Source organism: Oreochromis niloticus, linkage group LG7 (assembly GCF_001858045.2).
Source record: "Oreochromis niloticus isolate F11D_XX linkage group LG7, O_niloticus_UMD_NMBU, whole genome shotgun sequence".
Classification (NCBI taxonomy): Eukaryota; Metazoa; Chordata; class Actinopteri; order Cichliformes; family Cichlidae; genus Oreochromis; species Oreochromis niloticus.
This window is the reverse complement of record NC_031972.2, coordinates 28,602,495-28,627,248: the sequence shown is the minus strand read 5'-3', so window position 1 is coordinate 28,627,248 and position 24,754 is coordinate 28,602,495. Positions and strand designations below refer to the sequence as shown.

The window sequence follows — 24,754 nt, the reverse complement described above, 5'->3', positions numbered from 1 at the left end:
CTGTGTTGCCCTTTTTTTATTCAATTGTAGCTTGTAGTTAATAGCTTACTTTACCCGTCTTACCTATTAGCAAGAGTTCACCAGTTATGGCCAGTACTACTCGCCTGCAGAGACAGAACAATGGTATAATATTTTCTTTTGAGAGAAGTTTTAAATGTCTGGCCTTCAAGAGGAGCAAAACTGAGAGCCTTGTGTGGCTGGCATCTGTACTTGGAACCTTTACTATTGCAGTTTTTGATGTAAACTGTTGATAATATCCACTGGAAACACTGATGGCAAAATAAAATTTTCTCATCAATTCAGGTATGTTTCTGATTTTTTTTACAATGACTCTTCCTAACTCTTTAGGAATGAGCCCATTTTTAAACATCTGATATTTCTTCGAAGCATGTAAGCATTCTTACTTTTTTCACATTTCCCTGTAATGTAAAGATTTCCCCAGAAAATAGTGTCATGGCTTTGTCCATCTTTCATCTCAGTTGGCAAGAAATTTAAATTCATACTCAAACTTCTAAACATCAATCTCATCTGGACTTTTCACCACATGCAAGATTGCAATCACAGAGTCCTAAGAGGGGGGACAGAATCACTCTCAGCAGGCTTTGGCAGCCTGGGGTTTCCTCAAAATAGCAACACAATTCACAGAGACTACCATAAAAACAGACTATAATAACAATATAAGACACATTGTGATCTGCGATCACATGGTGACAATACCCTCGTGATGTGTGAGATTGTCACAAAGTGTGTCATCCCTTGTGTACAACATACTGGTGTTTTTTTGAAACCTGCCAAGATGCAGAGACAATGCTTTAGGCTCATCAGTGGTCTACTTACCAAAACGTAGCTGTCATATCTTTACTGTTAAGCTTAGTGAGGAGTCAACACAAGAGCAAGAAACTAAGAATTTTAGTAAAAGAAGACATTTGTTCCACAAAATGTGTCAAGGAAGAAATGAAAAAAACCCCAAAACCCTTCAATAGAAGGCTTAAATATGGACAAATATGGAACAAGTACAGCGATGTAATGTGACCCAAACAAGAGTCAGCAGCACGCAGTGTACATCTTGGCAGCGGATGTATAATTGTGTTTGTACATGTGTCTGCAGATGCACACTGTTACATCAGTTTGATATGTTTATAATGACGCTAACCAGAGACACAAATTTGATGCAAATAAATTGTGCATCAAGTTTTCTAAATTCTTCAAGTTTGACTTAAAGCATGATGGATAAAAGTATGCATACCTTAAAGCAATGCAAAGTCAGCAACCTAGATTTTAAAGTTGCTGTTTATTTTACAAACTTTTCAGAGAGGCTGTGTTGGTGTACAAGTGATCATGAAGTCAACTTGATGAATGCAGCTGACATGTTCAAAGTGAACCAAATACCCGTGGCAAAGGAGCACTGCCAGTGTCACAGAGATGGGAGATCTGTTTGCTCCAGCCTGCTGTCAGTTCAGATGCACACATCATGCTATCACTGCCTTGGAGGAACATGACAGGCCCACTCACAGTCCAGCTCACTGTGGTTTTCAGGACATGGGGTCTTGCTATCTTTTACTTTCCTCCTCCAATGATTGCACACCCTCTGGTATAACATCAACACAATGAGAGGAAATTATGCTGCATTTATTCACAGAATTTAAACCTGCATTCAGATGACCGTAATCTTCGCTAATTGCTAATAGATGTAGATAAAACATCTGTTACATTTTTTGGTAACAAGAAAAAAAAGTCACTGCACCTTTCCACTCTCTTCGTTAGCTGCTAGGCTTCAGGAGGCAAGCAGGTTTGTCAACTGTCAAGCTAGCCCAACATAGTGTCAGGATTTCTGCTCATCCTGTCCCTCAACACAGGAGCCAACTGAGGCAATGTCCCGGGGTTGCTTCTGTTCACACTTGGATTTGAGGGCACACACAGCTAAAGCTTGCTAGTTCTGTTTGTTCATGACACAATCATGATTGGTATGAAGTACTATGTCATGAAATGGCCATGACTAGGTTGAGTCAGGAAAATAACACGTTAGTTAAAGTTAGTTAATCTTGACAAAACCAAAGACCCCAGAATGAAGGCTTGGTATGTGAAAATATTCCTCGGCCTGTAATACATTGTCTAATGAGAGCGTCTAACCAGATACTATGTATGGGAGCTGCACTCTCATCAATTACAAGGCTCTTCTGAGGGTCATGATGAAAACCCAGCTGATTAGTAGGTGTGGGGGTCTCTCCTGGGAATACAGAATTCACAGATTAATAGGTTGTGTGTCTGGAAAGTCCAGTGGATTTATGTGCTGCAACCTTTTAGCAAAAATGTATTTGTAGAATTTCTTTCAGGCCATGCCTATATAACAGACACACACACAAAGGTAATTAGGTAATTCTCGGAAAATTGCATTTTCCAGATAAGAGCAGTGGCTGTAACAAAAACATCATCAATGTATGATTTCACCGATCAGCCAGAGCTTTAAGCCCATTGAAATAAATAACATTTACTTCTCTTTACAATGCATTGTGCTTTTGGCAGCATTCTTGGAAATGTTGCTTTGGCATATAGAACCCATCTAAACATTGTTGCAGGCCAAGTGCAGCTATCCATGGCAACTTGTTCACATTCCCCAAACCCAATCCAGTTGAGCAAGTTCAGAATCAGAATCCAACAAGCCTGCTCTGTAGAGATGTCACTTTGTCATTCACATGACATGAAGTCACTCCTGCCAACTTCTAGGACCTCAGGACACCAACAAATGTCCCATGCCAATGCCCTTACGAGTTATAGTTTTTTTCAGGATATGATATACTTTAATGTGTGTATTTCTTTGCACACTTTGCACAATGGAAACACTGAAATGCTGTGATCAGCATCATATAAAAAAGACCAATTTCCTTTACGTTGAAAGGGTAGCCGCTTCTCCACAACAAAGGTCCGCCTTAACCGAAAGGTTAAAAAAAAGGTCTGACATGGCTGAGGGGTCAGTCTCTCTCAGTTGATTGCACACAGCCCATCTCATCTCAGTCTGTGAAAAAAAAATAAAAAATAAAAAAAGAAGAAGCCCTTGGCTGGTGGTTGATTGGCCAGGTCAGGAGGCTTGGTAAGTATGCAGTGTCTGATTCTCAGTGACCTTTAAAGCAGTGTGATGGTACTGTGGGCCTGAAAACTCTCTACTGGAGGAGAGTGGAGAATTCATTGGTTTGAGATACTCAAAGGATCTTTCTTTGGACTGTTTTTTCTTACTCTCTCCCTTTTTTCTATGTCTCTCTGTTTCTCGCTCACTCGCTCTACACTTACTCCTGCTTTTTCTCAAAGATTTCTATGGTGCTGTTGGCCCTACATCCACTGTAAGTAATGGAGCTCCCCGGGGATGTAAAAGGTCTTGTCCTCATACAACCTACAGAGCTTTTCTATGTCCTGCCATAGTCTGGATTTAGCGTGAGCAAAATTGTTCCCCTCTGTGGATGGGTAAATAGAGCCCTTCTCCTCTTCCCCTTTGGCATTTTTCTTTTTAAACACTCTACCGTGCCTTCCTCTTGACCTGAAACGAGCAATCAACATTAAATGATTGAGTTTACATTGTGCTCTCCTTTCTCAGTCTTGGTTTGTTCTTTTATTCAGTCTGCCATCAAATAAGCCCAATATCAATGCGCTTTATTTTAAATGCTGTAAGAACTCTGGCATTTTGAAAACAACATAACATAATCTTATGTAGAATACATAACAGATTAAAAAGAAAATCTGAAAAACAACAAGTAAAACAAAAAGATTACTAGATTTTATGAACTAGACTAGTTCTCAGTAAAATTCTCAAATACTTTAAACACACAAAAAATCTTTATTTTTCTTTTTAAAATGTCAATCTTATTTAATTCTAAGGTGCATTTGAATTGAACAGAATATGTTATTAAAGTTATTGTTCAGATAAGAAATCATCCAGATTTCACTGCATTTCCTTGTTGTGTATACTTTGTTATACTATAAAGATTTCCCTTTCAGCAAAACACCAAGAAGAAGGCAACAGCTTGCCGTAAGATACCAGCAGGGAGACTTTAAGAGTTCTTTTTTTTCCACAACAACCTACGGTTAAAGGATTCAGTTGAGGCAAAGTTCATCCCCCTGTGACAGAGCAGAGCAAAGCCTTGCTGCTGAGCCTCAGACACTGACAGATTTGAAGATGCACATTCAAGGTCATCAAGGTTACCTGAACAAAATCGTGAAGCTTTAACCAAATAGATGTTTAATTCCACCAGAAGCCTGGACAGAGAGTGTAATAGAGGTAAAGCCAGGATGCCTGGCAGCCACTTAAAGGCAGAGTGATGAGCTTATTCACCAGCTTTCTCCCTCCGCTCCAGTGGCACATATTAAGAGTAAATCACTTGAGGATGCAGAAACTGCAGAAAGAAATTTTGTTGGTTATATACACAGTTAGCACATGAATAAATGTGTGCAAGGAAGAATTCATGCTCTCAAGGCCAACGGTGAACTTAAAAGCTTGCCTTCAAGATACTGTCAACCAGGCATGATTTACTGGTGTGCAGTACTTTGTGAGGGAAAGCCCATTAGGCATACTACCACAGGAATACATGTAATCAAACACATAGTTTAGTTTGTTTCTTACCATATTATGTACAACAGGATGAATATTAATCATTTTTGAATGCCTTTAAAACCCAAAAGTTGAATTCCTCCCATTAATGTGGCTATTCTGGCTCTAAAGGGCAGATTTGCTAAGCAGTGCAAATAAGCATGAGGCCGCAATCACAGAAATGTGCTGCAGGGAATGGAAGGTTTTAAGAGTGATGTACTAATCTCATTTATAAACAAAGACACATTCTTCATTTCAATAATGACCAAAAACATCAGCACTACTTAGAAGGTAAAAAGTTAAAAAGTAGTAGATGTGATAACAGAGTACGTAATACAACCAAAATATAACTGTTTTTCCAGTGTACTATTTTGACTTCACAATTGTAACTGAGATCTATGGGAGGCATCTGAAAGAGAATCAATATGTTATTCTATAAGGGTGAACACCTCTGTTAGAAATTGCTTTGGACTTTGTGGTTTTGTTGGTTGAGACACCTGAGCAATGCCTTTTTCAAACTATTTCATCATATAAACCTGAAATCCATGTGTAATAGCTGCCCAGTTGGATATGTGTACTTTATTTTCCATCAGATTGGGATTCTTCTGCATCGTAATGGAATTGCTTTTACTGTGCCACATGCATACATGTGTATATCATTGTTTTCTACAGTCTCCAGGTATTCATTGAAGTCATGTGTCAGGGTTCCTGGGTCGTTGACCCAGTGTTTTCAGTTGATGTTCACTGTTTATTTTCCACATGTTCCCTTTTCTGGTTTCATTATGTTCTAGCTCTACTTTCTGTTTCATTAGTCGGATTATGTTCAGCCGCGCTCTCACCTGTCTCCAATCATCATCATCATTCAGCCTGCATATTTAAGTTCCTCAGTTTCATCAGTTCAGTGTCTTGTCATTGATGTTGTTGTTCCCGTGTGTGCTTTCAGTTCAGCCAGTCATTCAGCCAGTCAGCGTTCGTTCACGTTCTGTTCATCCATTCTGTATAATAAACGCCATTCTCATCTTCAATCAAGCTACGAGTCCTGCGTTTGATCCTCTCTTCCTGTCATCCACACACGAAGCCCCTGACATCATGTTTATATATTGTAAGATTCAAGTATTCGTCTAACACACTTCAGATCTGTCAGAGCCCAATTATTAGCTTCATTTTGCATTTTGACACACTCATTATGTTATTTAACAGACTTCTTACTAGAGAGGAGTTAAAAAATTATGACAATTGATTTGTGATGTTATTATCAATCCATGAATTAGGTTTAATTTGATTGAGTAATGCTCTATTTCATCAAACCATCAGTATCACTAAGCACACAGAAATATCTGGGGCATGGCTCTAAACAGTTGGGGTGTTGACTCAGCATTAGAGGAAAGCTTTGGTAATTCACACATACTTTTTTTTTTTAACCATCTTCATACTGGTAAATGTGGTGTTACATTTAACTGCCTACTTTTCTGTAAAAAAAAAAAAAAAAGCACAACCATAGTAGGTCTGTTTTTAATCTGCTTTGCTGTTTTTACCTTAGACTGTTCTTAACTTCTAATTTCAGCCTCTCTCGTGGACTTTAATCGTTCTGTAGTTCTACAGAACCGGACTTCTTTTATCAGCTTCTCAGCACAGAACACACACACACACACACAACTCATGTATCATTTGAAAATTTACTTAGGCAGATCTATTCTAAAATACAACACAGCGTAGGACATTTAGTCTTGAAAGGGATGACTCCATTACTATGACTTCATTACAGCATCACAAAGCAAAGTGAACAAGATCAAAGAACATGGAGGCTCATATGCTAGATGAATATTTAGATCAAGAGCACTGTGATGAATGATTCCACTGAACCCATAAAACAGGATGGATTTAATGAAAACACAAACTTCACATACAGCATGCCTTCCACCCAAAAACCCAATACCTTATCAGTTAGCATTGTGACATGGGGTAAATTTGCTAGACAGACAGATGACAATGATTTTATTTGGCTTTAACTGCTATAATCTAAGGATATTTCTTATAACCCACATTTTAACTAGAGATATTTTACTCGTATTTTTTTTAAATTACTATCCTTAATAGACCTGTTTAATTTCCATACAGTATTATACTAAACTCAATTGCGTAGTCGCTCAGTAGTAAAATCTCTACACAAAAATATTTATTTAATTAAAAAAAATGAGTGAGAAGCGAATGACATGAGCTGATGTTAAAGGTCATACAATGATTCCAAATCAGGACAACTTTCACTCCCATGTGGAAGCAAGCTCGTGGTTCTGTTATGATTTGTTCATAAGTTATCTATAAACCCTCTGTAACTTGATCTAATAATTATTATTACTACTTCTTGATTAGATTCTTTTTCTGCTCTCACTCTCAGGAAGAGTTGTGGACTGGCATTTCTTTGTTGGTCGAACTGTGGGCAAAGGCTCCCTTGTCCATGTTTTCTCCTCCGCATCTGTTCTACACTATCTGATCAGCTTAGGGTCTTTAAGGACCAGCTACTCTCCACCAGATGATTGTGATATCTTTTATGGTAATTAGGTCCATATCTTCTACCTGTTTTTCTGTTTTTCATCCTATAATGCTCCTTTCCCATTTGAATTCCAGGTGGATACCTGAAATCCTTGTGATTCCTCTGTGTTCCCAGATTTCCATTACCTTGAAGAGTTTAACAGAGACTTCCCAGTTTTCTTGCCTGAGCCCTCTAGCTGGTTGCTGCACCAACAAAGAAAATGACTTACCTAAAACACAGCTGCCCACTCTCTGCCAAATCTCTCTCCACTCCCTGGGATCATCTTCTAGTAGCCCCTCTGTTTCTCAGAGTCTCAGAGTCTGATTGCAAATATTATACAGTCTTATCAAACTCAACTTGGCTATTTCTAACATTTTACGTACTCTTTGGCAGAATCTTCAGACCTGTTCCAGTAGTAGTACTCCCTCTTACCTGTTTTTGAGAACTAACCTTGTTTAAAGTTAATTCTGTAAAACTCCTGTTGGTTTTCTGAATCTGGTGTTTGAGTCCAACTCGTGCTTAAACACACAAGTGTGAGGACAAATTATCTCTTTGTCTCATTTTGAGCCATACTGTTAAGCACATTTCAAATATCAGTTTTCAAGATTTAGACCTATCCACCTGAGGAGTATAAAAGTACCAGCATATAACTGAATTCTTGGTGAAATAAGGTTTGATTTCTCACATTGTCAGCATCACATAAGCTATGTCAAGTCTTAAAGACTGCATTGTGTTTAGATAGACTTTGCCATCAGAGATCAAGTGAGAGCAGAGTCAACATTAAAAAAAAGAAGAAAGAAGAACCAGCAGAAAGACCTGGGGGAACTAATAGCAAGAATGTTCTGAATCATTTGAATTGGTTGAGTGCCCAGTGTGTGAATCTATTGGCATTGAGTGTGTTGTTTCTGTTTATCTCTTGGTTTTATAAAGCACTAATGCACTATCTTTGGGGTACTTGACTTGCATTACTGATAATAAAATGATAACAGTTTCAGGATATAAGAGGAGAGGGAAGGAGCTGACATAATCCCAACATGATAGATGTGGGTTTTTGATAAATGTATGACCTTGGTGTAAGATGAAATTCTCTTAAGCTCCAAGAGAGGGATAAGGAATGAATATTTAAAAATATACTTTAGAGTTTTTGTGGGTCATCATCAGGAGAAACTAATGAGTGACACATGTTGACCTTGGAGTTAAATTTCTCTTTTATCCATTACTTCCCTCATGTGCAACACAATGTGCCTTCACTTGGGACTTCTCTATTGATATTCTGTATCTGAATCAGTCTTTTAAAGGCATACAGGTTTGGTGTGCAAGTAATTTTATGTGTTGTTATACAGTGGCTTGCAAAAGTATTTGGCCCCCTTGAACTTTTCCACATTTTGTCACATTACAGCCACAAACATGAATCAATTTTATTGGAATTCCATGTCAAAGACCAATACAAAGTGGTGTACACGTGAGAAGTGGAATGAAAATCATACATGATTCCAAACATTTGTTACAAATAAATAACTGAAAAGTGGGGTGTGCGTAATTATTCAGCCCCCTGAGTCAATACTTTGTAGGGCCACCTTGTGCTGCAATTACAGCTTTTGCAAGCCACTGTATGTTATCAGTGTTGGGAAGGTTACTTTTAAAATTATTAGGAGGTGGTGGGTAGATGTATTGTTGTTCTTGGGTTTTGTTTCCCTTCTTGGCATAGGTTGGCGGGGCGGGGTCTTGATGGCATTCCGGCACACCTGCGGCGCATCGGACGTCATCAGTGAGCGCATTTATGGAGCTGAGTCACGGACGTCTGGTGTCGGGGTATTGTCGCTTTCACTAGTGGTAACGTTTGTTGCAAGCTGAATCTATGGATTCCACGCTATTGAGCTGCATGTGTTAAGATCTATCCCCTGCCTGCTTTTTTCCTTTGTACTAGCCTGTCCCGCCTGCCTGCTCGCCTGCCTAGTTTTCTTTGTGATTGGCTTCCTTGGATCCGTGACGGGGAGTTACTTTGCACCTGTTTGTGACCACTGCTACAGCTGTATTTCTGTGTTTCAAGTAAGCTCTCCAACTCTCCCCGTCTACTTTAGTTTCGCTCTCGGTTATCGACGTTGCTCCTAAGTTTGTTTGTCCCTCGTTCTCAGGTAGCTCCGGTGCGTCATCTGTCCACCCGCATACCTCGGCTCCGTTTCATCTCTTCAGCTCTGCTCATTTTGCACATTTTACTTGTTATTGTATATAGCCCTTTCCCTTGTAAATATGTTCCCCACCGTCGTATATAAATCTGCATCACTACTATCCTGTGCCCGTGTGTTTCTGCCACTAAATCCATCCGTGCCAATTCACCTAACAAAAATGTATTCCACTACAGATTACAGAATACATGGCCCAAAATGTGTTTTGTAACATATCCCGTTAAGTTACTCAATGAGAGTATTTTGAATACTTTGGAATACTTAATATATTGTCATGCTTTTTACAACTATGAATGTACTATTGCTGTGTGATTTATTACTATTACTGAAGGCTACTCGCCATACCAATACCAACTAGATTTTTAAATCTTTATGTTAAATGAGTAACAGTAGGGTGGATATTAGGTAAGGCTGCACTTTTTGCAGTGATCTCATATAGAAAACTATTTCTGTATCATTAATATGTTTTCTTTTTGTCTGTTAATAATCATGTGGAACTGCACATGATTATTTGCAGCTAGCAGGTTGTTAATGCTATCCATGAAGTCTAAAAACAACATGTTAGTATGTGGAGATCCCGAAGGCTGCTCAAAAATGATCAGATTATATTTTACATATTTGTTCAATTCTCTTCCAAACCCCAGCTGTTTATTTTAAGTTTTGAGTATTTACTAAAATAAAAATAAGCGCATTCTAACATCTCACTTGTTTGTTTTTATTCAGGCATACATGTGTACTATGTTTATTAACAGAGATTAAGCTTGTGTGGCAAGCTTGTGTGGTTTTTTTTTTCTTAAAGAAATCTACTACATCATGTGCAATTTTTTATGTCATGTGTCATTTCCATTGCAAATATTAATCAAAGTTAAATTAAAAGGGGATGTCAGTAAAAACTCCGGAGCTGTGATGTCATCAAGTACACTGCGGTTCCAATTGTAGAACAATCGCGCTGCTTTGTCGGGAAGTCTGGACTCCCGTGTGAACTTACGAAGTCCTGACTAGCGAAAATGTGAGTACGGACTGGCGTACTTGAGTACTGCGAAATGGCCAAACAGTCTGTAGTCTATGAACTAACCTCAGCTAATGCCAGCTAACAATGTTAGTGTAGCACTTACCTGGATTTATATACAGTACCAATGGATAACTACCAAGGTAATGAGTAATTTGGGCTAGTATCAGAAGATAAAGAACGACTCTTAGAGCTCTGGTATATGAATGGCAGAGAAACCAGACAAACACAGTTGTGTGGCTTAAAAGTGCTTTAGTGATTTTAAGCCCTTAAAAGGATTTTGTAAACAACACAGTATTACAACAGGTTTAACAAAACTTCAAGTATAAAATTCTCCCCAAAGTAGCAAAAAAAATAGAATAAAATAAAATTGTGCACAAGTAAAAGTATTAGTCTTTTTTAAGTCCAAATGGTACCAGTGGGGCCCATGACAAACGGGTGTATTGCAATAGAGTCCATCCAATGGTAAGAGTGTGTGTGATTGTCTATCCTACCGTACTACTTGTACAGTAGAGGATTGTAGTCCATCAATGTGCAAATGAGTGTGCGTGTGTATGTATATCGTCTCCTAGGATCTTGGGTTGGCTCGCCATCCAGTGAACACTGGAACACTCTGGGTTCTGGAATCGCTGACCTGGTCTTTGGATTCGTCCCATATAAAAAACCTGACCGCCGTCGAGTGTATGCTCAGCGTTTACGTGAAGCCACAGCTCGGTAAACCTTCCGGTTTCGCTCTGCCCTCGATAGCAAAGTTTTAGTCCGCCTGCTCTGTTCGGCTGTAGAAGCAAGAGACTGCAAACTTGGGAGCTGGCACTAAGGAGGGACAAGAGCTGCCTAGAGCTTCACCGATTGGCTGACATGCGAGGAGTGGAGTAAAATAATAGGCTCTCATCAGAGCTCATCAACCCTCTGAGAAAACTTAACCCTTGTTTGACCAGAGCATATCATATATAAATCTGTGTCCCTTTTATGTTTAAATAAATATATTGATCTAGCTCCACTTTCATTAACAGGGACAAGTAAGAACAATGAACATTAAAGGTTTTACTTTTTCTTCTCTTTTGTTTGAGATGATTCTAGGAACTGGGTTACACCCTCCCCTCTTGAATTCATGCAAGTCCCTTTGCATGTCTACTGTGAACTGCATCATCTAAGAACAATAATTCAGCTTTAGCATTTAAAGATTCAATGAAAGCTGTGGTTAAACCCTGGAATAATGACTTGACCACAGTGACAAGGGGATTTCCCAATTCAGGATAGTCTAGCCTTTTTGGTGGCTGACGACTTCTTTCTGATCTTCGGACAGGAATTTCTTTGCTTGTTTGTTCATCTCTGTCTTTGTTTACTGTTTCTCTGTCAAATATCAAGTCCTCTCCTTCCTCATCACTCCCTAACATGTCTGAGAGAAGTAGGATTTGTTCATCCCTCATGTCAGGGCGATCCGTAGAAGGTAAGTCTCTTTCCTTTTCAGATTCGTCATTTCCAGGTAAGTCTCCCTCATATGAGGCTTCTCCATAACTTGCAATCTGATTGTCATAAGGTTGGTTATCATCAGCATGACTGGCTGGAATAACATCAGATATGGTGTCTGCACAAGCTGGAGTACCATCAGCCAACTTGTCATGATCTGCAGTCACATCATCTTGACCAAGACTTGATTTATGAGTCAGCAGAACATCTCGCTTGACAATGTACGTTGAGTCATTTGGCACTGATCTATCTGCAAACCAGTGGACTGAAACAATATCATCCTCATCCGAGGAGTGATCTGCTCTGTCATCGTCTTTATGAGTGTTCTGTCGCATTCTGGGCCTTTTCTTTGGTTTTGGTTGTTCAGGTTTCACTTCCTTGGCTGCAGAGAGGAACCCACAAGGGAGTAAGAGGTCTCTGTGTAGGGTGCGTATGGGGCCATCCCCACCCTCAGGTTTAACAGTGTAGACGGGGAGGTCTCCAGCTCGTTTCACCACCACGTAGACGGTCTGCTCCCATTTATCGGCGAGTTTGTGCTTCCCTCGAATGCGTATGTTCCTGACCAGCACTCGGTCTCCGATTTCCAAGGTAGATGTGGTCACATGTTTGTCAAATCTGGTTTTGTTCCTTTCGGCTACCTTTGCAGCACTCCGTGTAGCTATTTTATAGCTCTCCTCAAGATGGGATTTGAGGTCCTTAACATATTGGGAGTGTGACTTGTTTTGTTGTTCTCTCACAGGTAACCCGAAAGCTAAGTCGACAGGCAACCGTGGCTGACGCCCGAACATCAGCTCATAAGGTGTGAATCCAGTTACCTCGTTCTTGGTACAGTTGTACGCATGAACTAAAGGCTTTACAAAATCCTTCCAATGTGACTTGTCTTTGTTCTCCAGAGTTCCAAGCATACTTAAGAGTGTTCGGTTAAAACGCTCCACCGGGTTGCCCCTGGGGTGGTACGGGGTAGTCCGAATCTTCTGTATGCCTGCTACTTCACACAGCCCTTTGATCAGCTGAGATTCAAAATCAGGCCCTTGATCGCTGTGTAATTTTTCAGGAATGCCATAGTGTACTATGAAATGGTCCCACAGACACTTTGCGACAGTCCGAGCTTTTTGGTTCGATGTTGGGATAGCGACTGCATATTTAGTAAAATGATCTGTGATGACAAGAACATCTTTCACATTACTGCTGTCTGGTTCAATGGATAGGAAATCCATGCAGACTAACTCAAGGGGTCTTGTCGTCATGATATTCACCAAAGGTGCAGCCTTCTCAGGTAACGTTTTCCTGCGTACACACCTGTGGCAGGTCTTTATCTTTTTCTCCACATCTGAGGACATTCTCGGCCAGTAGAACCTGGCTCTGACCAGATCGAGTGTGCGCTCTATTCCCATATGACCCATGTTGTCATGTAGGCTTGTCAACACAGACTCTCGCAGGTCTTCAGGTAAGACCAACTGGTAATGTTTATTACCGCCTTCTTGGCGTGTTCTGTAGAGAATGTCATTGCACAGCTCGAACCTGTTCAACTCTCTCAGCAACAGGACTACGTCTGGAAGTTCTTTCCTCAATGTGGGAGGGGGTTTCTCCCCACTCTCCATCTGGGTAATAACATGTCTGATGCACCGATCAGATCTCTGGCTGTGTCTGAGGTCTGCCTGTGAGAGGTGGGGAATGATGTCTAGGCCTCCCAACGTCTCTTCATGCTCAAAGCTGTCAGGTACAGCATCTCCAGAAATGGCAAGACTTTCGACAAGGGATATACCTGCATCATCACCCAAAGCTTCAGAGGTGGTTGAATGATAAACAAACTGCCTCTCACAGATAGCATGAACAACGTCCTGATCGACTGAGTCAATATTGTCTGGATCTGACAGATGTTGTTTTGCAAACTGGCATATCCGGTCTCTCTCTTTTTGAGATGTAAGGTCATCAGGTAGCTTGCCATGAGGACGACGCGACAGTCCATCGGCATCTCCATTTTGTTTTCCAGAACGATACTGGAGTCTGAAATTGAAGGTAGAGAGGGCCGCCAACCACCTGTAGCTGGTTGCATCGAGTTTCGCTGAGGTGAGGATGTAGGTCAGAGGGTTTGAGTCTGTGACAACAGTAAACTGATTGCCATAGAGGTAGTCACTCAGCTTCTCTGTTACAGCCCACTTTAGAGCCAAAAACTCGAGCTTGTGTGCTGGATAGCGGGACTCACTACACGACAAACCTCTGCTCGCGTAGGCGATAACCCGCAGCTGTCCCTCCTGCTCCTGGTATAAGGCTGCTCCAAGGCCCGTGGTGCTCGCATCTGTATGAAGGATGTAAGGCAGCTTTGGGTCAGCAAAGGCCAGGACTGGAGGAGACGTTAGCTTGTCAATGATAGCCTCAAACGCTTTCTGGCAAGCAGGGGTCCATCGCCCGTAAACGGCTCCTTTGGATCATGATACTGATTACTCCTCCCTTTTGATTTGCAATGCTTCCTCAGTGGTGGATAACCGGACGTTAGATCGTTCAGCGGTTTCACAATACTTGAGTAGCCTTTAACAAACCGTCTGTAATACCCACAGAACCCGAGGAAGGATCTCAGCTCCTTGAGGTTCTGAGGGACTGGCCAAGTTTTAAGTGTGGCCGTCTTTTCTGGGTCAGTTTCCACTCCGTGCTGAGAAACAACATGCCCCAAGTACCGAACTGAGGACTGGAAGAACTTGCACTTCTCAGGAGACAGCTTTAACCCATACTCCTTTAAGCGTTCCAGGACCTTCATGAGTCTGGCTTCATGCTCCTCAAGGGTTTTGGAGAAAACTATCAGATCATCCAGGAAAACAACAACTTCCTTCAGATTTATGTCTCCCATGCATTTCTCCATAAGCCTCTGAAAAGTACTTGGCGCGTTTGTCACTCCCTGTGGCATACGGTTGAACTCCCAGAAACCTAGTGGACAGACAAAGGCAGTCTTGGGCTTATCACTCTCTGCAACTTCGATCTGATAATAGCCGGACTTAAGATCAAGTGTACTGAACCACTTGGAACCTGAGAGTGCGGTGAAGGTGTCATCCAGTCTTGGGAGGGCGTATGCGTCTTTCACTGTTTGTAAGTTCAACTTACGGTAGTCAACACACAGACGTACCTGACCGTTCTTCTTCCTGACCACAACAATTGGCGAGGAGAATGGGGACTCGCTCTCACGGATTACTCCAGTTGCGAGAAGCTCTTGCAGATGCTTTCGAACAGCCTCTATGTCGTGCGGGTGAATCGGTCGGGCTCTGTGTTTGAATGGTGTCTCATCTGATAGCTTAATGTGGTGTTTGACCTTGTCCGTCCTTCCAAAATCCAGATCAGTCTGGGCGAAGACCTCTGGCATACTGCTCAGCTTTTGAGTAATGCGGTCTTTCCAGTCAGAAGGGATAGGAGAGTCTGCAAAGTCAAATGCCACACTAGAGGTCTTAGATGGTTCACACTCTGATGGCTCACTCACAATTTGTTTGTGAGATAGGACAGTCTGTATTGCACTGAGTTCGGCAATCACGCTCTTAGCTGGGATGGTAATGTCGTGCTCTGACTCATTGGAAACTACTACAGGTAGTTTGCACGACTGGTTACTTGGCAAGTCAAGGAGACAGGTTTGCACTAAAAGCCCCCCAGGCAGGGAAGATGCTGAAGGATATTCCAACAGGGCAGATCTCTCAGTGTAAAATTCCTTGATTGATACTGTCCCCTCAAGAACGACTGTTTTCCCAGCTGGGACGATCACTTCATCCTTGCCACGCATCCTCACTAATCCAACGTTTTCATCTGAACATTGCTTTTGCCGCAACTCCAGTACTTTGAGTACGGTTCTGTACCCATGAGGAATGGGATGGTAGCTCTCTGGGTTCGCGTCTGTGTACATTTCATACACTACATCAAGAGTGTTTGTTCCAATCAATACACAAGACTTCGTTAATGTCCCGGTGTCTGGGACTACTAGAGCTAGCGTTTTGACTTCTAGTTCAGCACCAAGAAAGTCTTTAGGAAAGGTAATTCCAATCCCAACATAACCCAGGTAAGGTACAAGCTGCCCATTGGCTCCTTCAACTTCCAGAAGGTCATGGAGTGGCTCTATCGGTTGCTCAGACAAATACTGGTCATAGTAGGACTTGGTGACAGTGGTCACTTGAGAACCCGTATCAAGGAGACAACTGCACACCTTACCTTTGATCGTGACTTGACCTGTACTCTTCGTGCCTATGAGCCTCTTAGGTAGTCTGAAAGGTTGCTCTCTAACATGGGATTGCCTCAAAGTGGCCTGTGCTCTTGTCTTAGCTTGACTTCCAGATTTAGCGGGACGACGTTGACCTGCTTCAGTCCCAGTTTGCCCCACAACTGAGACTGCGTCTAAAAATCCTGGTCAGCAGATGGAGTGTTTTGCATCTCCCAAATGCGACGCTTCTCTCTCAATTGTTTCCTCTTATCAGCGACAAGAGTGGGGTCTGGGTCATTACTGCAACTTGCTGAGATGTGGCCATCCTGACCACACTTGAAGCAGTACCATGGTTTTGGCTGGGTGCCCTGCCGCAAGTTGGCAGGCTTCGCACTTGTGACGTTGATGTTAGGGGTTGCCATAGCCATGTCACGTAAATCACACTCAGCCTTGTCTTTGGGCTGCGAGCTTTTCTTCTGTTTCTTTGCCATCAAATTAGTAAGCTGACTCTGTAGAGATGCAACTTGCTTCCTCAGATCTGTCAACGGGTCAGAATCAGATTGAGTCACTGTCTGTAGCTCACTACAGGTGCAAGTCTTTTGACAGTGTGCCACAACCCGCTGCCGGGTTGAGCCAAGGTGTTTCTTCATCCGTGTGGCTTTAGCTGCCAGTCTATCTTCTTCTGTTCGGAGCATTAATAGAAGTTCTGAGAATGTTGGAGGTTGGCTTTTCTTATTTTCAAGATTAAGATCTGAGAGCAAGGTGTGGTCCCAACATCCACGACAAAACTGCTTGAGAATGTGTTTATCGGCATCCTCAGCAGAGACTCCTCCCCTCTTCAGAGTGAGGTTCAATGCGCCCTGAAGACGGCAGAGGTACGCAGAGGCCTTTTCACCAGGATCCTGAAGAGTGTTCATGAATTGGGCCAAAAGCTCCTCTCCGTCCTCCACTGTTCCAAAAGCTGCATCTAACAACTGAAGGTAAGTTTCAGGTGAAGCTTCTGGGCTCAGTCTGTTGACAATGTCAGCTGCAGGGGACAACAAGCTCTCAAAGATCTTTCTAGATTTTTGAAGTTCAGACATGGCGGGGTCTTTCCTGAGAAGTTCGACATGTGAACGCCATGTGTCATAATCTGTCTCACCGTTGGGTCGGGGAATCCTACCAGAGAATGAGCGGAGTCTCATTGGAGAATATGAATGTGCAATCAAGTCATCTTTCTTCACGATGTGTTCCACAATGACTTTCTGAATTTCAGGTGGGTTGAAACTGTTTGCCGCACTAAGTGGGCTCTTTTTGAAATCAACAGGTAGGTGTGGCTCCGCACCACCTTGAATCAATCCTACCTGTGGTGGATCTTCAGACAACTGCTGGCGTGCAATCTCAGAAGTTTCAAGAGAGGGGTGAAGCTGGTTCTCCCTGTTTGGATCATCAACTTGCATGGAGGAGAGCATACATTCATCATCGGTCTCTGAACTCCCAATGATTTCACTGATCTCTGTCATCATCGACTTCAGTACCTCTTCAAAACTTTTGCCACTCAGTTTTGCCACCTGCTTTATTTCATCTAAGTAGGATTTGGTAGCACTGCCACCCACCTTGGCAGTGTAAACGCTGGAGAGAGCTCTTACATGGTATTTTACACCGGGCTTCCCTTCAACTTCATATGTGTATGGCAAAAGATCAGTTAAGGCATCAATGGAGTTACCACTTCGGTACTCAACGATCAGGTTTTTGAAAAACTCAGAGTTGGAATCTACAACTGGGACGGCTCTAAAGGTACCATACTGCTTCAAAAAGTCTAGAATCTCTTCATCATCCGATGAATTAAGTATACCACTAACAATTACGGCATTGGGGACTTTGATACCTGAGCTCAATACAAAATCCATCTTGTGGCAATAGCAAAAGATGTTTCAATGAAAATACACACTTCAAAGAGGTTTCACTGCTGATATTCATGCACCAAAGAGCTCCTGGCTGGCTCGCCACTTTTGTAGCACTTACCTGGATTTATATACAGTACCAATGGATAACTACCAAGGTAATGAGTAATTTGGGCTAGTATCAGAAGATAAAGAACGACTCTTAGAGCTCTGGTATATGAATGGCAGAGAAACCAGACAAACACAGTTGTGTGGCTTAAAAGTGCTTTAGTGATTTTAAGCCCTTAAAAGGATTTTGTAAACAACACAGTATTACAACAGGTTTAACAAAACTTCAAGTATAAAATTCTCCCCAAAGTAGCAAAAAAAATAGAATAAAATAAAATTGTGCACAAGTAAAAGTATTAGTCTTTTTTAAGTCCAAATGGTACCAGTGGGGCCCATGACAAACGGGTGTATTGCAATAGAGTCCATCCAATGGTAAGAGTGTGTGTGATTGTCTATCCTACCGTACTACTTGTACAGTAGAGGATTGTAGTCCATCAATGTGCAAATGAGTGTGCGTGTGTATGTATATCGTCTCCTAGGATCTTGGGTTGGCTCGCCATCCAGTGAACACTGGAACACTCTGGGTTCTGGAATCGCTGACCTGGTCTTTGGATTCGTCCCATATAAAAAACCTGACCGCCGTCGAGTGTATGCTCAGCGTTTACGTGAAGCCACAGCTCGGTAAACCTTCCGGTTTCGCTCTGCCCTCGATAGCAAAGTTTTAGTCCGCCTGCTCTGTTCGGCTGTAGAAGCAAGAGACTGCAAACTTGGGAGCTGGCACTAAGGAGGGACAAGAGCTGCCTAGAGCTTCACCGATTGGCTGACATGCGAGGAGTGGAGTAAAATAATAGGCTCTCATCAGAGCTCATCAACCCTCTGAGAAAACTTAACCCTTGTTTGACCAGAGCATATCATATATAAATCTGTGTCCCTTTTATGTTTAAATAAATATATTGATCTAGCTCCACTTTCATTAACAGGGACAAGTAAGAACAATGAACATTAAAGGTTTTACTTTTTCTTCTCTTTTGTTTGAGATGATTCTAGGAACTGGGTTACATTAGCTCGTCAGCGAGTAGCCTTCATTAATAGTAATAAAAATCACAGCAATAGTAAATCGAAGATACTGAAGTTTCGCCCATCCCATTCTTCTTATGAAGTGGTATCGGAAATGCATTCCTGCCCATGCACTGCTGGCTCTGTTGTGCTGGCTCTGGCTCCATTGTGTAACTGACGCCACCAACATTAACAGGACGCTTACATTAGAGCCTCTTATTACGTGTTTTGTTTGGATTTCCAGCAATCAGAATCAGAGAAACCTTATTAATCCCTGATGGAAACTGAGTTAAAAAAAAAATATTAAAGAAGCACAGCCGGTCATACCGCTCTCAGCCATGCGATATATGACTACATGCGCATCCATGCAAGCTAAACCTGCGCCTGACTGTGTTTAATCACCAAAATTGGAGAAGGCATAGAGAGCAGATAGCCTAACATATGAAACAGGAACTGTATTCTGATTACCACCTATTTAAACGGTAACTGTAAACAGTTACTCATGTTTTATATTTTAAATACATAACGCTGGTACATGTATTCCGTTACTCCCCAACACTGTATGTTATTAGTAAACCAAGAGACACTCCAAAGCTCAAAAATGAAGCTCATGTGGAAGTGACAAAAACTGTAGTTCCCCAAGTTGCCACTTACAGATGGGATGAAAGCGAATCAGTCCCCAAAAACTAACATAGTCCATTGAAAGGATTAAAAAGCCCATTTACAGCAACCAGATATCCCAGCAAAGCGTGAAATGGTCCACTGTGTCCATTTCATGCTTTGCCTCTCCAAGACGTGAAATGTACACACATGCAGAAGTTGCAGTAAGCTGCAGTAACAGCAGAGGGAGATAGTTTATTTCAAGTCAACATGAAATTAATCAAGGGAAAGCGTTCAAACAGACATTATTAACACTTTTATATGTATATACATATTAGATGCCTAGCTTAATTGTTTCCGGTGATTAAAGACTCAAATGCACTTCATACGTTTTTTGCTCACTACCGACTTTGTGGCTCTAAATAAATTATCTCCGCTTGCTGGTAATGTAACTTCTGCATGTGTGTCCATTTCACATTTTGGAGAGGAAAAGCGTAATGACGCGGTGGACCTGCGTAACTATTACATGTTTTGCCGGGATACTGGATTCTTTACAGCATGGTACAGAAATTAGTTTTGATCTCTGCAAATACTTTCCCTCCTCATAACCAATTGGAGTCTGCTTAGCTTCTTCGAGTCATTAAACTGGACCTCTTTATTGTCTGTGTCCTGTTGGACCCTTTTGGAGTATTCTTAATAGAACTCAGAGCAACTTGGGGTACAGTATCTTGCCCATGGAGACTGAGCGACTCAGGGATCAATCCACTGACCTTCTAATCAGTAGACAACCTGCATCTTGTGGCTGCAATTAGCTATTGTTTCTGGAAGCACGCTTGGCTTGGATCCCATTGGAAACTGCAGTCCATCTTATTTTCATGGGTTTGTCCATCTCCAGCTATCAAAAGCTTTAATTTGTTAAGCTGTGATGCCAGCAGCTTTGTCTGATTTTGTTGATTGTAAAAAGTGTGTGGAAATAGAGCTACGATTAGCAAAAAGACAAGCTTAAACATAGCAAGAGATAAGTTTTCTTTGACTGATCACCTTGGCCAATATGTACAATACAGAGAAGAGTGCAGTGTGAAAATGTTTTAATGTGTTTAAAGTATTTTTATGTTATGTTAATATATTTAAAATGTTTTAGCATGTTAACAAGAAAAGCATTTATAATAGGGAAGATACATCAATTCAATATAACAGGTAAGTGGAACATCAAAAGCTTGGCCAAAACCTTCACACTTGTGTCTCAGAGAAATCCCTCGGGTGACCAAATGCCAGAAGTTCATCCAGCGGTTCTGCCAGGTGCCACACCACCTGATAGTTTATCATGTCACATAGCTCTCAAACCTTTTAATTCACCTGTGATTTTTTATAGATACGTTTTATAATACTTAAAAATAAAATAAAATTACTATAAAAATCACAGGTGAATTAACAGCTGTTTTTTTTTTTGTTTGTTTTTTTCAAAGATATGTGTTCGTCACAGTACAGCCACTACAAATATGATTTAATATAATACGATGCATCACTATAGAATAAACACAGTATGAAATAGTTAAACTCAACTTAAAACATCAGTGTGGTGAAGTGCTTAGATTTGAATTGCTCTAAAATTTCCCCTACCACTCTCATTTCTCAGCTAAAAGTAAGTCTCTTTTGGTAATATTTATTTAACTATACAAGTTATAATATTTTAAAATTATCTAATGCAGAAAGGTGAAAACGTCCATATAAAGTGCAGCAAGGTGCAGGTTGCACTTTACTACCATTAGAATGAAACATGACTTTGGCCAGGGGTTAGAGATAGCCACAAAATTTGCTTTATTCTTATATATTTGTGGTTCTATACCAGAATGTATATAAACCATTCAGTGATCTGTACAATGTGCTCTATGGCATTCTTTGCCCCCATACACACACATATAAGCAGATTAATTAGCAAAGTGCAAAACTGTAATAAAGTGACTGACAGAAAGTGGCAACGTGGATGCAGTTTTGCTTCTACAGAAGCATAGTGTGTGTATTTGTTGATAGGCACTTACTGGAATAATGTGCAATGTGGGTTGTCCCTTGTGATCAATTCAGAAGCGTAATATGATAAATACTTAATACTGACATCTACCAAAACATGCTACTAAAATCGGGAAGTCTGTATTTTATTCTGTTTACTTTATGTCTTTTTTTCTGGCAGACTTTGAAGACCCTATCAAACAATCATAGCTTTCTCAAAGGTGTCATAAAGATAGATGTATTGGGTAAAAGCCAAGTATGAGAACGAATGAATGAACTGCGCAAACAGCACTGGTTGAATATTAATCAAGTTGAAACTCTGGGCTTCAGCACTGTAAGTGAGCCTGATTATAACTATGTAGTTTATATATGAGTCTTTTTTTTTTGTCAGATTTTCCTTTTTATATGTGGTCAACTCTTAAGTCTTGAACTGCTGCATGGAGTCAGACTAATCTACTTGATGCTTTTTGCTTTTCCAGTTTCTCCTCTCTGTTAAGAGAAGATAGACTTAGAAAGTGGCATTTAGGAAGGGTACTGACAGACAGTCACGGGCCAAATAGCAGAGTGCAAAGTGGTAACAGGCCAGTAATTTATCTGCATAATGGACAAAATTTATCAAGGCAAACTGGTCTTTGCAGGGCAGGGACTGCACTGCTATGGTTCTAATAGCCAGATAGGGGGAAAAAAAATGTTGAAGACCATAAGGAAGCTGCATAGTCCCCGAGTCTGAACCTGGACAGGGTGGTCATACACTTGCATGGAATGCGGCAGCTCCACTTCCTACAATCTCTGCTCTATATATACCTGTACGAGGATGAGAGAAAAGTGATGGATGTGCCCTTACATGTTGCATCATTCCTGCTGATAGATGATCTAAAGTATGTCACAGGGCCTTTTGAAATAGTTGGGCCCAGTTTTCCCATCTGCAATTAAGGCTGTCATACTCAGCATCCTTTTTCATGGACATGTAGTTACAAATTTAATTTTTTTAAAAAGTCAAAGCTAAAGCAATAGACTGCGTCTCATCTCTTCTTTCAGGCTCCAGACAGCAGTCTCTTACTCATTTGTGGTCATCTCTAAGGGCACAAAAGAATTCAAATCCCCTATCGTCCCAAATCTGTCTATGCCAACAAAGCTCCAGAGTGCTCTTTCTCTTCTTTCTAGCCATCAAAACTCAGTTCTCTAAAAATGTTTGAGCTTGGTGCAGGAAATAGACCTTAACTTCAATTGAGAAAACATACAGAAAAACTTTGCCTTTGAAAGTTTGCGGCATGTTATTTTTGGTAAAGCTCTTGTTTGCATCAAGGCTGCTAACTTCTAAAGAACTGAATCTTGCCTCCGGAGAGTAACAAGTAGAATTCATCACTTCACCATTTAAGCAGTTGCAAAGCTCAAACTGAACACCATTATCAAACAGAAAAAAACATTTTTTGGACAGCCTGACTTACAAACAGTTCTGGATCTGTGATGTATTTTAAATACATGCAGGTTTAATAGGCACATTTTCAGAAGTCAAGGAAAATAATATCTTAATATAACACATTTGATCAAGAGACTCGCTTGATTAATGAGTCTTTGTTGGGGTTGTGAATTACATTTAGAAATTACTTTACCTGCAATGTGTGAACTCATGAAAATCTGAGACACTCTGTAGGGTTTTTTGTAAATACGCAGATTTCTGAAATTGCATTTGATGAGTACCATTGCAATATAAAAGAATAAATAAAAGTTAAATAGGATAGAATAGAATAGCCCTTTATTGTCATTGCACATGACGAACATAACTGTGCAGGTATAAAATATTAATATAATTATAAAGCTATCCACTTTAATAATACTACATATGCAAAGGCATGCTGGTTTGACCATTAAAATTATTTAAACTATGGTTGTGTGATATGTTGTGTCACCATCATTATATATGTTATATCTAAGCCCAGACATGGGATTTTGCCTCCGCAGTAGGGGTCAGGGAAATTATTCTGTCTTAGAATAATTAGCTGATGGTTAAACAGAGCTGCAGTTTAAGTAGAGCCTCTGAAAGTAGCACATGAAGCCAGGCCTGGTTGTCTTGGACACTGCAGAGAAAAGAGAAAGTGAGGAGGAAGAAAAGATGAAGGAAGAAAAAGGAGGATTAGTGGGAGGATGAGGCTGACAAGACAGACAGACAAACAAACAGCTCAACAGATTGGCCAGGGATAGAGAGACAGATGAAAGCTACAGACTGAAAGAGTGACTCAGCCAAAATTCATAATCTTGTCATGACAAGAAAGTGAGTTGGGGATTTTTGTTGTTGTTGTTTGTTTTTTTTTTAACTTGTTAACCTGTGGTAAAAGCTTAATTGCAATATAGGTATCATGAACAATGGAGTAATCCAGGCTAAAAAAAAAAAAGATAATGACGTATTCTGAGCATAGGATACCTGCTGCTGCCTAATTACACAATCAGTGTCTTAATTACAGTATGTAATCAGACAACAGAATGACTGTCCTTTCGCTCATTACCTGAAGTGTCAGTTTTACAATAGACTTTTCACAGCATCTTTCTTTATTAATGTCCCAAAAGAAAGCCAAGTCAGTTTCCATTACATTGGCTCAAACATTAAACAAGAAAAATAGTAAAGAAAAGTGGCTGGCAGAGTTGAAACTGACAAAATGAGTTTCAACTGTTATTGTTACTGGATTTAATAAGCTATTGTAGATTTTTTTTTTTTTTCATCTGAGTTCCAGTCGGGTAAAAGGGGTTTAATATTGTTGCTGCATTTACATTGCAGTGATCCTTTTTTTTTTTTTTTTTTTGTATCCTATCCTTGTAAAGTGTATTAGGCTGTACTGGATCATGATTGCAAACTCAGTAGCTTTTTAATGCAGCCTGTTTAAAGCAATTTTGCTAGCACTTTCTATTACAGCTAGATAACAAAAGGGTAATAGTAGGGTAACAAGGCAGAGACAAGAATGTAATAATGTAGTCATTTCTAAGTTATTATCATTCAATTAACTGTGGTAGTTTAAGTAGGTAGGGGTAGTAATATGCAGGAAGCAGAGCTGCAAAATGCAAAACTGCCTGTTTCTATTTTACTAACATAACATTACCTGTTAAAGCAAAACTTAAAAAGTGTGTGACTATTACCTGGAAACACCTGTCGTAGTTTCTGTGTAATAAGCATATATAGAAACAGCCTGCAAAGTAGGTGGCAGACTGCTGCCTACTCGGAGTCT

The 24,754-nt window shown here is 40.7% G+C and overlaps 2 long non-coding RNA genes across 2 annotated transcripts; both read left to right on the top strand.

The window, feature by feature from the left end:
• The first annotated feature begins 5,454 nt into the window (after positions 1–5,454).
• Positions 5,455–8,194, top strand: LOC112847262 (uncharacterized). Its single transcript, XR_003220692.1, has 3 exons — positions 5,455–5,678; positions 6,972–7,127; positions 7,202–8,194. It is a non-coding gene; the product is annotated as an uncharacterized LOC112847262 (long non-coding RNA).
• Positions 8,195–8,771: 577 nt separating this feature from the next.
• On the top strand, positions 8,772–9,392 carry LOC106097874 (uncharacterized). The gene is made up of 3 exons (XR_001223927.3): positions 8,772–8,939; positions 9,034–9,155; positions 9,242–9,392. It is a non-coding gene; the product is annotated as an uncharacterized LOC106097874 (long non-coding RNA).
• Positions 9,393–24,754: the final 15,362 nt, after the last annotated feature.